This window comes from Falco naumanni, chromosome 7, assembly GCF_017639655.2.
Source record: "Falco naumanni isolate bFalNau1 chromosome 7, bFalNau1.pat, whole genome shotgun sequence".
Taxonomy (NCBI): Eukaryota; Metazoa; Chordata; class Aves; order Falconiformes; family Falconidae; genus Falco; species Falco naumanni.
This window is the reverse complement of record NC_054060.1, coordinates 7,914,683-7,932,915: the sequence shown is the minus strand read 5'-3', so window position 1 is coordinate 7,932,915 and position 18,233 is coordinate 7,914,683. Positions and strand designations below refer to the sequence as shown.

The window sequence follows — 18,233 nt, the reverse complement described above, 5'->3', positions numbered from 1 at the left end:
GTAACTTCTGCATGGGGCTCTCCAGAGCCACACAGCCAGGTGTAGCCCAGCCCATGGCAGAGTTCAGCTTTGATTTCCCCTTTAAACCATACCAATAGAGGGGGAAAAAAAAATATTATAAATCCAGTTCTCAAGCAGCCTGAGCAAAGAGGTCCATTTTCTCTCCCCACACTTTGTAGAGCACCCCAAAAGGTGACAACCTGGCTCAGGCGCTGTTTGCAGCACGTCCTGCAGGGCTGTTGGTGAATTTGAGCATGGGGATAACCTCTAGCTACAAAATTAGATGCAACATAGACCTACCCAGAGCACCCCAGACCTGCATTACGGACATTTGGTTCAGACCAAGCGTACAACCTCCTGCTTGGTCTACCACAGCAGTCTAGACATTGCAAGTACCACATGCCACTTTTTCTACACTAATAAACCCATAAGGGCAGGGAAGGCTGCAGGAAAAATGAGAACTACCAGAGCAGAACAGCCCCTGAGTTTTTGTTTATCACAGACTAATTAAAACAAAAAGTATACCATAACTCAACCCTTAATAATAGGTAACCAGATGTGTCATTACTTGACCATGCTGTATTGCAGCAGATATATATAAAGGTTATAAGACTATTTTTCAAAGCAGTGTGCCATAGCTAAGGGCTTTCTAGCACTTTTATAACAAACTTAGCACCTGAAGGAATTCTACCTACCACGGCTAATGCAAGAGATTGCCAAATCTAATGCACACAGTCCCTCAACCCAGGAATGCAAATGCTGGCATATGACATCATTGCCTGGTACACTATAAGACATCATCACTATTAATAGGAGATACTTCCTGAAAAGACCATTTTCCTGTTGAATTATATAAAGTGTCCTGAATAAGGAAAACAGTGCCAAAACACCAGTAGCGGGCAGTTTTTTGTTTTGTTTGGGTTTTTTTTTGGTGCAGTTTCTTAGCCCCACCCAAAGCACAAACAAAAAAAAAAGTTTACAGAGGTAATAAAATATTACGGTGTGAACAATTTACGTAATTGCCAAAAGGACCAGGAACAAAAGTAAAAGGACAACACTGATAAAAGCCCTAGGCTTAAATCCAATAAAGCCTGTAGGCTTCAACACCCCATGGAAATCACTGTTCATTATATATCTCTAGATGACGGTACGTTGCTTTTGTCTGAAACCACGCAGCCGAACAACCCAAGATCCACATGTTATTAATTTCATCCCCCTGTCAATCACTTTCCAATCCACCCGACTGATGTTTTCCACCCTGATCTTCAATATCTCTTCTGTGGATTGAATTTTCAAGTGTCCAGCATTGATTGAACTCTCCCCTTTAAAGCCATCATCGGTACCAAGAGGAGCCACAGCAAATGCTCTCACAACTGATGGGCAAGAATCACCAAAGGCCACAGCTGGGCAATGTGCCTTCTAGCACAACACAGCTGGGGACAAGGCGCGCTCTGCACTGGCCCTGTCTCTGCTCCACGGTGCCATTTCTGACGCAGACAGCAGCGCTGCCAGCCAGGCAGATACAAGCACAAGGCTGTGGGCAATTGAATGACTCCAGTACTCAAAATGTGAGGTTTTGCGGGTCTGTCCTGTGCAGCATGGATGCATGCAAATAAATCCCTGTGGATAACCTTGGTTTTGGCTTGGTGGTTTATTTTAATGAAGTAAATAAACCAAACATATACATAGGCTTGGCTTAGAAACAAATTAAAAGCCCACAATGGTGCACACAAAAACTGTTTGGACTGCTGTGCCCTGCCCAGAATCTCCTGTAGACTGAAATACAGGCTTTTCTTTCTGAACCATAATTAACGTTTTTGCAATATTGCCTCAGAGTTCACCCAGGCCATCTGATGAATCTGACTAATAGGAGAAGATGCTTTTAACCTGTGGGCTGCCAGACGGCTGGGTACCTCCTTAGCCACATATATTTGGCTGTCAGGTTGAAAGAAAGGCAGCAGATTCAGGGTTAAGCACTATTCCTGTCATGATTGCCCTGAACTTGCCCAGTTAAATTGCAACAGCATGGGTCTCCATAATTATCTAATTGTTAGTGTTGTGCCTTTACGTAATTTATGATGTAGCATTAAAGCCTGACCTCTGGTTTGAGATGAAGTGTAGTACTGCTGACATCCAAGCTCAAATTAGTAGGTAAGTAAGCACCCAATTAACGATTATGCCACTGAGCTTTCATTTCAATCTGACCACACTGCTACACTAATCAGTTTTCTAAGCCTTTCACCTTCCCCATAACTAATAAGCATTTCTCCTGCTTTTTATGTCTGCAAAAGCCTTGTTATCCTCATAAAAAGCACTCCAAGACTGCTGCTTCCAGTAATTCCTGCATTAAGCCACTGGCCCAGTGGCATATTACCAGCTCTCTAGCCACCTGATCAGTAAAACCCAAGGCATAAAACATAGGCAAGTTGGCACTTTACAGCAGGGACAAAATCCTTGCAATGCAGAGGACTTGCCTTAGACTCGAAGCAGTGCAATTTAGATGAGAATTTGGTCCTGCCCAGAATCACATAGTTTCACAGGAGTTTGAGGATGCAGGACAGAGGGACTGAACATCAAACCATATCTTGCAGATAACTAAATTCTGTCATATTAACAAAACAGTGACAAGACCTGGACCATCAAGGCTCTGCAGTTTTAATCTTGATCCATGAATTACTTTTCAGTTGCCATGAGCCAGGAGCTTGCATGGAGGGGCTTTGCCTACACAGACAACTCAAGTCACATACTAGACACTGTATCACAGCTTGCATCACTGATAACAATGTATCGCTTTTTGAAAATCTGAGTTGCAGAGCTGAAGAAGGTGTGTTCGTCTTGGAATGAGATTCCTGATATTATACAGATATAACAAGGAGCCAAGACTTGAGGCCTCGGCGACATCATCTGCAGGTCTGCATGATGACTAGTTGGTGCTGGAACACAAGCCTGCAGTGGGGAAATAAATCCCCAATTCACTGCAATCCCATCCTCTTCATCATCGCTTAACCTGCAGTTTTCCAGAGTTCCTCTAATCTCTAAAACTTCAGTCTTCAAGGCACTTGCAATTTTTTCTTAGTAAGCAGCTATTTAAATGTGATCTCAACAATACAAGAGACAGCTTTGAAAAATCCAGCTTTTTTCAAAGGAGGAAAGCTTCATAGTCAAGCACTACCACTGGGCCAGACGAACACTGCAGAGCTGCAATTAAAATGTGCAGAAAAGCACGATTCCAAACCAAGTGCAAGGAACCAGCATGTTTTGGGTGGAATCAATGCAGCTAAAAGCTCTAAGGCGTAAACAGGTGCAGTAAGCGGTGTCAGGAGAGAGTAAAAATAGTAATAATGATACATAATTAGTGTCATGCTTAAGGTTTGAACATCACATCAGGGAACACAATAAAAAAATAATCTCAGCCACACCCCCACAAAAAAAACCCAAACCAACCAACCAACCAAAAAAACCCAAACCCACAAAAAAAAAAAAAAAAAAAAAAAAAGAATGGTAGGAAAAGCTACACATATAGGAAACCAGTTGTGTGAAATTTGTAGAAAAGCTGACAGAGTCATATAGCTATAGACACTAATTTCCTGTTCCACTGTGGAGACAGCCCTGATCAGCTGGACTTAATATAGCCTTCTCCATGGCAGCTGGGTCAAATAGTGGCCTAAGCACTAGAAAATTGCCTGCCATGTGGATGAGTTTAGTGCACAATAAGCTGTGTGGTAAATAAACACGTTTAGCATGCTCAAAAATAGATAGCATGCTCAAGAGTTTTATGACACATCCAGATAGACGCAGCCAGAGAGCTGCTGCAAATTGGCTGATTCAGGATAACTCATTCATGTGACCCAGTTTTAGGGGCCCACAAGTAATTTTCTGCATGACACCAGAATGTTCCAATAAGAGCCACACGTGTGAGGAACAAAATACCATCAGTTCCTCAAAACTCTACGCATATACAGCAATCCTAATGGCAATGCTTTCAAAAAAGAAGCACTAATTCAGAAGGCACAACTGCAAACTGCGTGGCTGATCATGCCCCCAAGTCATGCCATAGCTTCCAGCAGCTTTTAAAAGCTGCCTCCTCTTTCTGGGTCTCGCTCTCATACAATATGGAGCTGATTCTCCAACCCACTTTCTGTTAGCAGCTGTATCTGCCAACTTACACAACTGCCCATGTGTTTTTTTCAGTGGCACTAATGAGCACCCCAGTGGATTAGGGACTGGACTGCCCACTCCTCTCTTACAAGTTACCACAGATTTAAAGAAGAAAAACTATTAAGGAATCTATAAGGACTTAAGCCTGGGTTTTATAGCTACCCTTGCCCTGGCTGAGTCAACAAGAAAGCACTCTACCTGGCTAATTGGGAGTCACTCTGCCTTCTGACATCCGTGCCTTCAGCTCTTATTCTAAGCTACTCAGAGGAGACTTGGGAATGTTTTAAATTATTGATGAAGATAGGAAACCTATCTCTGAAACGCCTTTGGCAAACTCTTAATATTCTGGGATTTGGCATCGCAAAAGACAATTGCCTCTGTCTCACTCATGCTGTTGATGTCTCTCACCCATTTACTCGCACTATAAAATTACAGTTTCTGATTAAGTCCATACCGTATGGAGAGGCAAATGGAAAGTGCATTGTTTATAGCTCTGAAAGCTTCTGGGTAATCTGTCTCTGGCGCCAGAGCCTGCAAACCCCTCCATTTGCAGAATTTTCACTGATGACAGGAGTCCTCAGAGAAGCCGACCCAAAGCAGTCAGTTGTCATAAACATATTGGATAATTATCTTAATTATTTATAATAGCACCAGTAAGCAAGCCAGCACTGAACGCACAGGTCCTGCCCTGGACAGCTCACATTTTAATCAGACGTGAACGCAGTGTGCAAGACGCAAAGCAGCAGTGACATACAGGCTGCCAGGTGAGTTTATTAATATTTTAGAAAAGGGTTCATCAGTAAAGGAGTATTAATATTTTCAGACCCTTTGACATGAGAATGTTAAACCTGACCAAGCATCACATGGCACAGAGATTTCCCCCCCCACACACACATATTTAAAGGCAATATATTCCAACATGACAAAGCCCTACAGAAATCTTCCAATTATTTTCTTTCAACTCACATGGTTTCAGATTAACTGATTTGGCTCAGGCTGTGCTAACTGTGTCTTCAAAGTCAGCAAAGCTGAGCAAAATCTCCTTCAGCATCTTGAGAGAGTTTGGGACCAAGTTACCAAATCTAGAAGGGTTAAGAGGCAGCTCACTTTCAGCTTTGGTGGCTCAAGACAGCATTCCTCACAAATGACACTAAGGTTGATACACAGGTATCAATTACACCATCCTCCCAGAAAAAAACACCAGCTACCCTTGTTATTATCAAAAAAGTAGGAAAGCAGCTTATAACTACTAATGGATGATGTTTCACCATCACCTTCCAGGAAGGGAAGAACAAAACCCCAAGGGGAGAGCAAGAACCTGTCTGAAGTTGGATGGCAGCTTGGGGGTATGCCAGGAATGGGACCGACCTCTCTCGAGACCCAGTCCTGCTCCCCTGTCGCCAGACACTGGTTTGCCATTCAATCAAGTTTCTTCAGGTATTACATGTAAACATAGTCTCTCAAAATCTGCCTAAAGATGTAGTCAGCAATGTGTACACATGAAAACACATACAGGTGTATATATATTACACATACACACATGCAGAGCCTAGTGTTTCTTCAGAAAAACACTTCTACCTGGATAAGGACACCTGACCATATAGAAAGCAGTGACAGAGGTTGATTTTGCCTTTAACCTGTGGATTGTGCAAGGGCTGACTGCCAAAATGTGTTTTTTCAGCTGGTTGGTGTGCTGGTCATTCCTTAGTCAACCATCTTTTATTATCCATTAGCGTACATTAAGCTAAAAAAAACGGATTTGGAGCAGGGATCCCATTCTTCTTGTCTTAGCTAATTTTCTGTTCTCAGAGAAAGTTTATATTTTTCTGTTTGAAAGGGATAGAATTACTGCAAAGGGATCTGTCTGCACTGACAGAACTAGCTTTCTTTTCCTCCTCAACAGCTGGGTTATTATTAGAACTGGCAGAATAATTTATAATGAATAATTTGACACCTCTTTTTCCATACATATATCACAAGTTGCCCACATTTATTTGTTACTCCAAATTATTAACCGCAGACTTTCTGCCAATAACTCCCATAGGGGTATTACTGATACAATATATTCCTTGTCCCCCCCAATCAGGAAGTCCTTTCATTAAAGTCAGAGTGGGAAGCATTAATTACCTCTTATTTAAAGGTAATAACTCATCATCTGTAATCATTCCTCAGAGATAGATGCTAGTATGATGACCCAAACTACTGCAGTTTGAATTTAGCGCTGGATGCAGATGAAAATTCACTGAGAACACAAGAACGAACAGCTCTAGCCTTGCAGAAAAAAATTTCTGTTGGATTATGGTCTTTTCAGGACTGTTTGTGCCCATAAGAGATCACTTCTGTCTTCTCTAAAAGACTCAGGAGTCATCGGAGACTTTAAGCCACTGACTGTGACCATTGCACTGTGTAGGTTATATTTTGAAAGGTTAAGTGGGTCTTAAGCAGTGAATAAACTTTGGTTTGGTGCCCAGAGAAAGGGTGAATATGATTCTTTGGTAGTATTTTATGCACATTCTCTCTCTGTGGCCAGTTTGTTTTCATTTATAACAGTACGAGTCCAATATAGCTCCAGGGACATATTTCTGCTAAGCCCCTAGCACACAATTAGAGAAAAAGAAAGCCCATGGACACATCCATTGAGCCTCCAACCTTGCATCTCCTCAGCAGAAGGACAAACAAACATTTCTGATTTCTCTAAAGGATAAAGCTTGCTCCAACACCATGTTGGTGGTGCATATGAAAAAGACCCAGCCAAGACAATCTCTATGGATATATTGCCCTTGACAGCTTAGGACAACCTCAGGTACCTACTGGCATTAATATACATCGAAACACTCGCAAAATTTCCAAGCAGGCTTGTAAACCAAAGACGAATACCAGCAAATACAAAGGAACTGCTAAGTGCAAACCCAAGTCACCCTATAGCATATGGGTACAAATACAACAACCAAAGGCCCAGTCTAGAGACTTGGAGACTACAAGAGCTCACATAACCTACTAACTGTTGCCTAGCCCCAACTATATGAAGGCTTTTAGTTAGTTCAGGTTCAACAGGTGAGTTTAAACAACCTGTTTAACACAAAACATAAGGCTAAAAACCAGAAGCAAGCTAAACATATTGGCATTCTGGCACCTTATGCTGAATAATTCATACATAAGGTACTGCAGAAAAGAAACATATGGTTTTGGTCCACAGTGACTTTTTAAGCAGCAAATTTAAGAACTAACCTCAAATGTATATATCCACCAAAAACCTTCTTGTGCAGAGTGAAAAGAGATCATTACAACTACAGACTATCTCTGCCTTCACCATTTCCCACAGTGATTTAGATTTCCTTATTTGATTTTGCCCTGAAACAAAAACAGCAACGCTTACAAAATCTCATCTAAAAGATTTAGGGTGCTATCTATGTTCCAGCACAGCTGGACTTACCTCATTTTGACAGACTAACAGTACATGCAAATTTGATGTATTAACAGATAAAAAAATCTCGGGACAAAGGCCTCCCTTCCAAAAGCGAGCACCAGTTGAGGTCCAAACTGTCTACAGAGGAGTTGTCGTACTACAGTCACCAGCGCATCAATTCTCTCCTTGGTTGTTCTGAATACAGTCTCCTGCTGAGCACCATATGCATGTCTGATAGCTGCCATTAAAAATCATCATCGCACACACCAGTCCCTCAAATACAGTCAGTGGAAAATAAACTCAGAATCCCAGCGTGGTAACTGCTGGCAAATAAAGACTTTTAGTGCTATACTCAGCCAAAGTACACAGCTACTTTACTCTTGGCTAATGCTGCATCCTTTCTGAAACACCTAAACCTATGTGCAAAGTGACAGCATTGCTGCAGTTACATCTTTAATCACAGCAGTGGTTAAAAGCCAAAAGTAAGCTAAACATATTGGCATTCTGTCACCTTATGCTGAATAATTCGTATGTAAAGCGTTGCAGAAAAGAAACATATGTTCTTGGTCCATAGTGTCTTTACTATAAAATATTTAAGAATTAGGCTTGGATGTGTGCAGTCAATAGTAGCCCACCGGTGTGGTGTCAGAAAGTCTATCTGTACCTGTATATACTTATTCACTGTATTGATACCGCACGTATGTATTTATAGCGAAGATTTAAATCCAAATCACAAACAAATTGTTCAGGTTATTCAAGCATTTTGAACACTTCTTTACAGTGGATGTGGGTAGTAACCCACACTTTCTTATGAGCACTACATGAACCAACATGCAACGCCGCTCTTCCTCTGCAAACACCGTAACGGGGATATCAAAACACGCAGGCCTTTTATAGCATCCGATCTAACTTATAACGCTTTACATTTACACATAAGGCCTTTAATCTCATCTCACTGCATCACTGAGATCAGAGTCAGGTCCAGCATATCTGGAAACACACCCAGACACATGCACACACAGAAGAAACCTTTTGGCATATCTATGAAGAATAGGCCTTCCAAAAAAACATCCAGTATACAGATGAGCCCTCAAATTAGTAGAGAAAGCATGACGACTTCAGCAGTGGTAGCTGATGAAGAGACACACACATATACACCTCTGCCACCAATCGTGCTGCTAGGGCATTCATCAAATTAAGTACCAAGAGGCACAACACCTCTGATATCTCTTCATTTGGGGCTCCAGTAAATGAAGCACTAGATTAGGCCTGACAGAGGCCTAATGCAGCTTGAGCTTTTCCTGGTGTAATTAATTGGAACTTCGCCAGCTTGACAAATTGGAATGATGAATCTATCTTGTATGAATAGAAAAAAAAATGCATAATCAGTCAAAGATTTAGTTAAGACAGCTTCTCTCTGACTCCCTGCCATAGCTAAATCCATTAAGGCGAGGAAACATCACTTTAAGAAAAGGCACTGCTCTCCGTATGTTCAATTTATAACTTTTTGTTCTTGAATTTAATGGAGCAGTCAACCTGGACAGATTTGACTTTGGAGGGGCAAGAAAGGAGGAGGTGGGAAAGGTTGTTTTATTTTTAGCATTCTAATCTTCCCTGCACCTGGGTATTCTGGGAAAGAAAATAGTCACTTTGGTTTGAATGTGCATTCCTGGGGCTGGATTTTAAACCATCGGGGTTGCACGAGGAAATCTAATAGATGCACCACAATTTTGCCACCGAGATGACTCTGATAAAACTTGCTTGTCAAGTTTTTCCCCCTACTAACTTGTTTAATTGCTGGTAACATTTAGGCTTTAGAGGATGTGATAGATTGACTGCTCTGCCAGCACTGCTTTTTCCTCTCTAATTACCACCTAGTTGTAAAGGCCCTTTCCTGACACATTTAATGGAGAGGCAGAGGGAAAACAGGTTTGCTTACTTTTGAAATATATTTTTATCATTCAGCAGTTATTTTCCATATATTTAATTTAAACCGTGTGCTTCCCTCCCCTCCCTCCATCTTGCTTGTTGAGCCATAAGACCTGAATTTCACAGAATCAATTAAGCAGCTAATATCCCCATTTGTACTGAATGTTTAGAGAAATTTTAGATTTCCTCTTCAAGGCTGCGGGTTGCAAAATAAGTTACACGTTAGGGAAGAAAAGCTTATTGGTTAAGTGAGAGTTGACACTGATGGTTTTTATTTCAAACAATCTAGAATTCCTCCTAGGCTCACACATGCGAAAGCACCAGCAAATGTTTAGCTGACATAATGCAAATGACTGGCCATAGATTTATTTGACAAACAGTTGAGCAGACAGCCCTATATTGCACTCAGTTGTACCCCACACAACCCCACCGGAGCCAGGAGAATTTTGCTGGCAGAAACGAGAGCAGAATTAAACCCAAACACTGCGGTTCCCGCATTGAGCCATTCACTTCTGGCCACTGGCCAACCTGACAGCCACATTTAAATAAGCCACCTGCTGAGTAGGGAGTTTAAAGAGCTAAGTGCTCACGAGAGCTTTAGCCGTAAAGTATATTGAACTTATGCAATAAGGCGTGAAGTGAAAGGATTTCAGTGACAAGGAGTACTAGAGGCCATACTATGGTTCTGACCTCTTGTTCTAGGTCAGATGCAGAACAGTTTTGGCGATACTCCCCTTCCTTGCCCATGCTACCTAAAATATATCAGACAGAAACTCTGTTCAGAGAACCCCATTAGATACGTGTCCCAAGAAGTGAACTATACACAGCAAACGCTCAAATTTATTTTTGTTACCTCTAGTAATGCTATAAAGCAGGAATCCTTCTGCAGAACACAGTATTTCCCTCTGTTTAAATGTTGTTGTGATTTCATTTTTCAGAAGAACTGGATTAGCTGTGTCAGGGGCAGAAGTCCTTTCCCAGGAAAGCCATGAGATCCCTCTCTTGACCATGCACTACCTTACCACTAGGGCCTTGTCTCATCATCTCACAACCTCTTTTGATTTGGTTCTCACCCTCCTTGTCAATTTCAGCAAAGATGTCTTTAAGCACCTAGATGTTGGAACGGGACCGCGCTCTTTCTGCTGCTGATTATGTGTGATAAAAGTAACAACTTCCTGCTATCACCAACCCAGCGACAAAACTCTCCCCAAAAAGGGAGGCTGAGCAAAGTGACAGGAAGGCAAGCAACTCTCATCTTCCAGCCTGTAACAACAGCAGATTGCAAAAGTGTTATTTGGCTCTTTCTTAGCCCCAATTTGCTTAAACCAAATCTCACTAAGTTCTAGCTGCAAACACTTCTGGGAGAGAGTCTTACTCTCCATCAGCCAGGACAGTCCCTCCAGCAGTCAGACTCTTAAACTTGTCTGCTTTTCTTTGAAATTCAGAGGGGTACACCTGATGCATTTACATCCCCGTAAGTAATTCAAATACATATCCACACCCTTTCTTCATTTGCGCTATTACTGCTTAACTTTTCCCCTTCTCAGCCTTTGTTCAGAAAGCCCTGATATGGCCTTCTACCAGTGGAAACTACCAGCTTATTTTTTATGTCTTTACCATCAAACTGTCACACAAATGCCTTCTGACTTGGTGGCGACATGGAGGTTGTCAAGTCAAGTTCAGCAGCTGACTCACAGGCCATTACCCACACAACTGCCATTTCACTTTTAACGTCCCCAGTCTGTGTTTAAGACCGCGTATCCCCTTAGCCACGCTGCTAGAAAACACTTCCAAGAACTTAATTCAAAGAAAAATATGTTATTTTCAGTGTGGAAAAGCTTCTATTTAGATATAGTACATGACAAGCAAATAATTTTAATGTCAAAGGACTTGAACCTTAACATATTACAGTGTAATATGTCATGGCATTGCTTCTACACAACGGGAATTTAAGGGTTAATGGCTTGCCAATTAAAAAGATGGAGCCAAAAGATCTAAGAAATATTATAGAAACATACTCGTCACAGAAGGTCCCGCCCTCCAAAGTGGTTCTGCAAGCACTGTCCAGGCGCGACCTGAACAACAGATCACTGTTTCTAATCACCCCTCAGATCTTGCCCTGACGGTGGGAATGATGTGCCCCACGTTCACCATATCATGCTGTTTGCCCTTTGCTTAACAGGCAGAACAACTGAGACCAGCAGCCGGCTGCTTTACCCTAACACAGCTGTGGTTATGTTACCTCGCACAGGACCACAGGAGGCTCCGGAGACTACAGCAGTAACCTGTGAGCTAGTTGTGCGTACGCGCACGTGCCCTGCACAGCACCTCCCTGCCAATCTGCGCGCACACCCAGCACCTGCCTTTGCCCTTAGGTGCTTCTTGTCACCATCAGAGAAATACACTAAAACATACAACCTGCAAAACAGAGGTCTGAGCCTAAAATGTCTCTGTGTTTGGCTCCAGAGGGTATTTCAGCCTGATAGAACCGTAAAAATTCCAACTCAAGTTTTGAGTTCAGTTCTTCCCTATCTCAACACAGAATACCCAATCCTTCGTGCACATGCACATACCTGGCCCTTGTACAGAAGGTTTCTGTTTTACTGTAGAGATTCCAATTCAAGCTTTGAGTTCAATTCTTCTCTACCTCCACATTGAACACCCGATCCCTTGTGCACATGTGCACACCTGCCCCTCGTACAGAAGGTTTCCTTTTTGTTTATTTTTTTAACTATCCTTTCTACGCAAGGATGATCAATCGCCTGTCTCTTCCAAGTCATGTCCCTATTACAGAAGATCCTGTTCCAATAAATGATTAGTACGTGCAGAATGCATTAAAATGAATTATAATAGCAATCTGATCCCCAGTGCCTCAGTAGAACCTTTCCATCACAGGTGACAGCTGGTTCCCTTGGGCTTAGCTCTGGAGAGGGAGCGTCAGACCTCAAAACTCAATCCAATAACTTTGTATGAACCTAACCAAGTTCACAGAGCGTGCAGTTCTTCCTTTGTCCCTGAACTAGGAAAGATATACCTCAAAGGGTATTCAACAAGCTGGTATACACCCCATCATCTCAAATAAATGTAAATGCATTTTTCCATATATTATGTGATTACAGCCTCTATCTGCCTATGGTGCTATGTTTTATTACAGGCCACCAAAAATAATTAGTTGGTGACCCAGAAAACTGATATATAAAATCCTTTTAATCACCAATACGGCTTTCAATTATATAGTGTAAACTTATTAACCTTTTTACTGCTGAGATTTGATTTATGGAATTCCAGCTGCATTAACATTACAGGAGGAGATAGAAAGTGTCTTGTATGACACATTGGGATTAACAACTGATCACTGGCTCTGCCATCGCAGAGTCTCACAGAGCAAAGGCAGCATCCTGCTAGTCCCCAGGGGCTCATTTCAATCAGAGCTGCGTGGAAAGTTTGGTCTGTGGAGTAGGACTGTGTAATTCCTGTCACTTTATATACAAACCACAACACACAGGCCAGCTGTGGCTTTCAGAAGGAGCAGAGGTTGTGTGGGCACTTGCTGCAGTAATAAACAACAAGGGCAAAGAGGGCTGCGTTTGTACCTCTCCTTACTTGCACGGTCAGAAATACTTATATATTGAATGGAGACACTTTGGGGAATTCTGCTGCATGGGAACCCTTAACAGCAGCTTTATTCAAACAAAAGTTTGAAACATGAAGAGAAGGGCTATTTGTGAGGGTGCATTTATAGAAAACAATTTTCAAGTATGTTCTTCTTTGATTTCAAAATTCATTCAAAACATTTTAACTGGACAAGTGTTTCCCCTTTTTTGTTATAGTGGATTTCCCTCCTCCCCACCTGGAAATCAGAAAGTTCCCAGAAACTTATAGATTGGCATAAGAGGCTTTGTTCACTTTTTCCTGATACAGAAACAACACTTACTGCTTTGTACAAGGTCTTAGGGCTTCCTGGTCATCTTCCCATGGGGCTGTGTTTCTATAGATAATGCAGAGATCAGCAGGAAAGACAAACAGGCTACAGTGAAGCCCTGCTAATTAAAAGGCCAAATTACTAACCTGAACTAGATGATACATCAAGTTCCAATAATAGATACGGGCATCTGAAAGGTAAATATTACCATAACAGACTTGAATGAATCAGCCCAAGGATGGGAAGACCGGTATTTCTAGTGCACATACATCATTTTATTCAAACCTCAAGAATATACACAGAAATTATGAATCTTGCCATAACTTCAATTTTCGGTTCCCCTCCTGTTTCTTGGTGGCTCATTATTTGTTGTTTAATGACAATAAAATAGAACAGTAATGTTCCATAAGATAATTTCTGCTGCAAACACCTAATTACCTCTTTTACAGTCTCAGGAGGAATAAAATAATTAATAGATCTCGGTCAAATTTTGCAAGTAAATATCAGGTTTCAAATTTCAAATCTTAGCCTTTTCCAATCTTAAAAACCTATTTTTCAGTATTTTTTAATATGTAAGCATCCCCAAATGACATAAAATAGCAAGGCGAAATAACTAACGCTCCCCACAAACTGAACCAAACCCTCATCATTCACTTAGGTTTTTGTTCTTCAAACTTGAAAAGCTTTGAAAATCGCCCTGAAGAGAGGCTGTGCGGGTAGATGCTTTGATAACCTGTGCAAAAGCCATAATCTTTATAGAAGGGAAATGCCAATATTTGCCATCATCTTTCTCAGGATTAACTGTTATTGAATGAGACCGAGTTTCCCACAGAAGCACTGCCTTGCCTGCAAAACGGGCAGCCCAGCTCCCTTTGGGCAGTCCTCAGGTCACTGGTTCTTTGCAGATATAGATTTGCAACGGTTCACTGCAACCCATACACTGGGCAAAGACCCCCAAATCCTGACTGCCTGGGTCATACCTGGCCATCCAGCAGATTTATCCCAAGGCCAGCTTTGATATCTCCTTCACAAGCTGAGATTTCTAGTGCAGCACAAAGCGTGCATTACCGCCGTCCTGATTCATGCCAGCTCCTCCCAGTGCTAAGGCCCATCACACAGACAGCAAGATTTTAAAATGTATTCTGTGAAACAAGGAGAATAAAAATCAATGGCACTACATAATCCAGTCAGTGCCTTTCTTTGCTCACAAATCTTCATTTGTTCAGCTGGGAAAATTATGGACCGTCTAGAAATAATACAGTAAAGGCGCTCAATGACAATTATAATGTAAAGACTAATAGAGATGGTGGTATCAATCTGGTATATTCTGTTCTGTGAAGCCCATTTATAATTTTTAATAAAAATAGTAACACTTTACGATAAGTGGACATCATTTAATGCTCAATTACTATGAAACCTTTAGAAATATATATTAAACGCAGCAGTTCTGTATTTATACCAGGAGGGTTCCTTGAGATTGATGTTATCGTGGTGAATACTAGGCGAATGTCAAGTCCAACACCAGTGCATTCAATATTCTTGCCCTCTGGGTCAGGTATCCTGTCCTCCCCCACCCTGACATTTGAGACGAGTCCTTATCTATGCGGAGAAGAACCACATGAATTATATACGTGCTGCATTTTTTAAAAAAGGAATTTGCAACACAGGATGGCAAGGCCTTTAGCAATGACTGAGACATTTCTGAATAACAATTCAAAAAGGTATGGCTCCTAAACAGGCAGTTTTCTCTTGAAGGCCAAGAGGTTTCTAAATCCCTACATTTATAAAACAAGCATTATGTCAGATAAAGCACAAAACCATTACAGCAGAACTAACTTCAACTTACTGAAGACTTCTCTTAGCAAGAAAAATACCATAATCCTTTGTCCTCTATCTTCAGAAGCTCTTACACTGTAACATTCTTAGCCCTACCTTGCCATCACCACGTAGATCCAAGCCCTCAAACTTACTCAGCACAGGTGGGATTAGTTACCCTGGAAAGCAAAGTAGAATCTCCCTGATGACCTACAGCTGCCTGCATCTATGCTCTCAGCCACAGATGTTAGTGCTGTGACTCACCACCACTCTTTCCTGGCAGGTTACAGAAGAACTTGTTTGTCTGAGAGGTATTTGTGAGAGAAAAGAAGAGGATGTGATCAGTGAAGCAGCAAATTGAACCCTAGCAGGGTATGGCTGAACTTGCTGAAGAAGCCTTAAACCAGAGGTTTCCACATTTTGTTTAGCTACAACCTCTATTAGCCACTGTTAGCAGTAGAGGTAAAAAAAATGGCTGGACTTGGTTTGGGAAATGCAGTTTGGGAAGCTGAATTCAAGGCTATCCTTTTTCCCCGGATGTATCTGCAGCCAGCACCCTTATCTGAATGCAATAATCCCTAACATGACTTTGTACACAAAATCTATTGCCTGAGGGTGGTAGTTAACTGGCTTCTGTGGGGTGAGGGTGCTGCCATTTGGGGTGCTGCCCTGCTCGCTTTGCAGCGAACGCTAACAAGATTAGACAAGGTTTGAAAGATGGCAGGTACCAGACACAGGTCACCCAGGTCCTCAGTTTGCAACACCGCTAGGATCCAAAGACAAATTTACAGGACTACATCTTTTCCCAGGCAATAAATACTATCAATAGCAGCTTAGGAAAAGAAACACCAGCTGGAGGAAGGGGGACATCCTAAGTGCTCTGCTAGAACTAACATCATTCCATTTAATCTTAAATCATATTTTGCATCCTCTGCTGGAACGCTATTTATCCCAGACCTCTGGGCAGCTTAGACACCTGGCATAATAGTCCATTAATTATTTCAGCATGGGAAATAAATTTTAATATCTTCCTCTTTAATGCTCATTACTAAACACTTCACGCATTCCCAAACAGACATCAATGGTTCATTCTTCCTCCTTTTAGATATAATAGGCTTTATTTTACAGTTTGACTTTAATCAACACCCACAAGCCTGGGTGGCATGTGATAATGTTATACCGTCACCCAGGGTCACATGTTCATTTAGGGGCTCAGGACAAGGTACTTGTATTTTGCAGCACTCGTGTCCTTATCCTGCTAAAGGTGATTACAACATCAAGTTTTGTCCAGTGTTTCAGTATCTAAAGATGAAAGGTGGTATGAGGTATAATGGTAGCAGGTCAGCACTTTCAATAAGCATCCATCTGTAAACAAGTTCCTTAAAATATTGCAGCAGTGTGAAAGGAAGCTGCATCCTAATTGGGCAGAGTGAAAAGCCATAGGGCTTATAAATATAATGTATAGGTGATCCGTCTTGCCAAAAAAGAGGAGGTTCGTTATATGAAGGACACATTATCCTTTCCTCTTCCTATGATTCAGCATGGTAAGTAGTCATTCCTAATTGGCTTACAGCTTAGTATGAAATATTAGAATGCCACACAATGTGATGACACAGCTGGATTCCTAAGGGAAGCCAAAGAGTGATCTGAGAACAGAAGAGGGACAAGAGCAGATGCGGGTGTGAAAAAAAAAATAGTTGTAGCTTACAGAGTAGCATGTCATTCTTTATCCTCCTCCTCCTGTGTACAGCATGCTGTGTACAGCACACCACTCCCCTGGTAGAAAGGCAAGAGACCTGTCATTTCAGAGTTCCTAAATAAAATGTGGGGGGAAAATGTGATTGCTGGGAGTATTAAAACAGGAAGAGGCAAGCAAGCTGAATAAATCTGGGCAATAGCTGCCTTGTCATGAAAAATACACTGCGCAAATTTCACCTCTCTTTGTGTGTCAAATGATGATTTCCCCAAATTTATCCTCGACTGGATAGTATTTGCCAAATTATCTAGTCAAACAATCTGTGGGTCACTCACAAAAGCTCAGCATTCAGGAGACAAGCCATTTGAGTGGGCACCCAGGTCGTATGCTGGGAGCTTGTTTCCTGGTCCTGGCCTTGATTCAGGAAGGTAATTAAACAGCTGCCCACCTGAAGTCAATAGGGCTATTCACACACACTTAAGTGCTGCTGACGCCAGGCTGAGGGGAATAGACTTCTCGGGGGGAGATTTTCACTGCAAATACTAGCGCTAATTCAAAATTCACTTTCTACAAAGTCCTTCTCCTGCAGTCAGCTGAAATTAGCTATATCCACTGTTGTGCTTGCCAGGAAACTTGATAGAATATTGCCCAAAGTGAACATAAAGGAGAGATAAACACAGCAGAAATTAATAACAGGAGTTCAGACCAGTAGGTTGCAGAAGATGTGTTATAAATTTCATCCAGCTGTAATGCAAATTCTGCCAAATGATTGGGAACATCTCCCTTTTTATATCACTGTTTTGCTACATATTAATAGCAACCAGTTACTGATGCGGTATTAAAATATTAATGATATGGTCATAAACCTGAATCAGTGCCTAACTTGGCAGAACAACATAGGGCAACTTTTCAATCATGTGTGAACAAAACCAGTTTTCACAAACCATTTTGTTACTGCGAGACCATGTGAGCAGAAGTAATTGCATGGCTATTTTAGGCACCAAAATTGTTAGTCTTCCTTGGAAAATCAACAGCCCTGTCAAGGTGTACGGTATGGGCGCCCAGATATTTATGCAAGGATGAGAGAATCTCAAACCAGGCAGAAACAAAGTTCATGCAATTAATTAGTAAGATTTCATCTGCAACTGGTATGACTGACTTTTATATGTACATTAGAGACGATAGCCTTAAACCCCTGGGGACGGATTGTTTCAGCAGGATTTAGCTCTTTGTTCTGGACTGAGCTGGAAGATGCTCTCCAAGTAAGGCAAGAAATCCAAAGCAAAACCCAGAGCTTTTGCACTGCC

At 41.6% G+C, this 18,233-nt stretch overlaps 1 long non-coding RNA gene across 2 annotated transcripts in view; it reads right to left on the bottom strand.

Annotated features, from left to right (window-relative positions):
- The window catches only part of LOC121091222, an 87,616-nt gene extending 73,061 nt beyond the window's left edge, over nt 1-14,555 (bottom strand). For both annotated transcript variants that reach the window (XR_005828873.1, XR_005828872.1), the window contains exons 1-2: nt 14,396-14,555; nt 13,428-13,533 (exon numbers count right to left, since the gene is read on the bottom strand). This is a non-coding gene — a long non-coding RNA (uncharacterized LOC121091222). The remainder of the gene's footprint in view (nt 1-13,427; nt 13,534-14,395) is intronic.
- Nucleotides 14,556-18,233: the final 3,678 nt, after the last annotated feature.